Below are 2,557 nucleotides of genomic sequence, written 5' to 3'. Positions count from 1 at the left end.
ACTGATAAATGCAATTGACTCTAAGGCTGAAACACATCAGGCACTCAGGCACTCAGGCACACACACACACACACACACACACACACACACACACACACACACACGTTCTTTGTGGGTTACTTTCTGCATGAATCGTTACAAACCGTTTAATAACATGTTTTTGGAACTAAAGAGACGATCTTTTTTAATATTTCAAGAACCAATAANTGAGTGTTGTGTATTTTTTACGGTAAGACCTATTGGCACTGAAAATTGTCCTGACAAGCTCTAGAAATGGTAGGGTGTGCTAGTAGCCGGAATCACAGATTGTTGATAGTAACAGTATCGTGCTTAGGCGCTGTTCCCAGTTGTAGGCGCCTGTTTTGTGTTGTGCAGGGGTATTGCGAGGTGTCGTTCCCTGGAAAGTTCGTCCGTTGGCTGTCGTGTTCCTTCTATCGAGTCGGCACTTACGTCTCGAGTCGGTCACGCAGAAGACTGTTGAGAGCACCACCCAGGTGCGTGGTTGAAGTGTGGACATGCTGCGCCGCGGGGCCGTGTTTGATGAGTAGTCTTAAAGAAAAGACTCGAACACCGAGTTGATGAGATAAAGGCAATGAGCTGTTTTAATGGTAAAAGCAACACTAACAATGAGTGATAAGAGGTACCCTGGACCGTCAAATTCTGACTACCATGTAGCATAATCACGTATCAACGGCAAGCAGTCAGAAGAGAGTGTTCCAGTGATGGATATTAGAGACAGCTGTACATACAGTTTCTGGGAGGAGTTGTTGTACGGTGCTTCCGTCCCGATTCATATCGTTCTAATTGTTGCTTCATCGGCGATGGGCGGCCCTAGGGCAATGAGTCAGCAGTCCGTTGAATCCCGTCTGGTTCTCCTCATCTCCTTACAAGGAGATGTTAACAGATGTTTGACTGTCTGATTCGCCCCATCTCCTTACAGTGTGTGTGTGTGTGAGCGCCTGTGTCCCTGAGTGCTAAGAAGAACCAATGTGCGCGCACACACACACACACACACACACACACACACACACACACGCACGTTCTTTGTGGGTTACTTTCTGCATGAATCGTTACAAACCGTTTAATAACATGTTTTTGGAACTAAAGAGACGATCTTTTTTAATATTTCAAGAACCAATAATATCTTTTTGCTATTTTTGCGTGTGAAATGAACATTCATATATGCTCAATAATGTGTCATATTAAACGTACTACTAGAGAATCAGTATAGGCGACTGGGCAATATGGAGAAAATCCGATATTTTTGATCAAATACCACAGTGTCGATATTGTTTTCGATTTGACTATTGGTGCGTTCATAAAATATTGACATAAAGAGTTTTATAATGAATAGCCATCATTAATCAGTAATGTAGATATGATGACTTAGTGGGTGCATGCAAATCAAAGATATCAAATTCACTTTCCAGTAATGCGGCCTTTAAAACCAAGAAAAGACAACACCATATTACGATATTATGATGACGACATCTAGTCTCATTGAACAATATATTTACAATCCCCAGCCCTAGTCTGTACACAACGAATCAGAAATTGATCAAAATCTCAAATGTGGACTATCGCTAACCAAGTTGCAGGAGGTGCAATCTTTTTTCGGAGAAGAAACATGTTAAAATAAACTTTTGAATAACATTTTTAGAACTGCAAATTGTTTACTGTGGAAGTATCTGCAAACAGTTTGGGTGTCTTTATGTGGATTATCAGGGACGTGTACTCATATAGCTCATGTCATGTGGCTGCTTCTGTTAGAATGTAAAATCCAATAAGAAAAAAATTGATTATAAGCGCAAAGCATTTTTTTATATTTATTTTTTTATCATATTATTGAGTTTATTGTATAAAGGCATTTTAATTTATTAGCATATATTTCAAGCCAGGATTTAGGGTTATAGGGCATTTCAGTTGTGATTGCATTCTACCACAAACATGCTCTGCAGGTACTTTTACAGTGTTTGCAAAACTCTCATGTATCACTCAGGAAACTCTATATCTCTGCATTCATCATCATTACCTCAAACCAGTTTCATCCGTCCTCATTGAGATTGACCATCAGTGAACAGTACATTTCAATATTTCACAATTGGTGCTTCAAAGTGTTGGAATGCATTTCTTCCATTGACTCGTTTTGTTTCCTTTTTTCGAAGTCAGAGTAAGAACTAGCCTTTCTGTATTCTGTTTCGTGAAATGAGGTCATGACTCATAATGTCAAACCTACGTGGACTGCAAAAAACCTGGAAGGCTGTTTTAAACGCTTGTCATTAAGGCTGTATACAAACATGTGATGTTGATTATCAAAAAAATAATTATTTGTATAAGATTGAGGTACCGACTGGGGATGTTTGTATACTGCTGCTGTAAATAAAGAGAATTCATGTCTTGGCAATGCAACGACATGCAGAGCTTTCACTGTGAAACCACATCCCTCTTTTTTCTAATGGTGTAACGTTATCCCAAGCAAGTACTAAAACCAACACGTCTATATCTCCTCTGTACACTCCCACATCTTTGCAAATGTGGACATTTCCCCCCCCCCCCC

Source organism: Notothenia coriiceps, unplaced genomic scaffold (genome assembly GCF_000735185.1).
Source record: "Notothenia coriiceps isolate Sejong01 unplaced genomic scaffold, NC01 NC01_scaffold00026435, whole genome shotgun sequence".
In the NCBI taxonomy this organism is placed as follows: domain Eukaryota; kingdom Metazoa; phylum Chordata; class Actinopteri; order Perciformes; family Nototheniidae; genus Notothenia; species Notothenia coriiceps.
The sequence above is the reverse complement of the archived record's forward strand: the minus strand, read 5'-3'. Positions refer to the sequence as shown.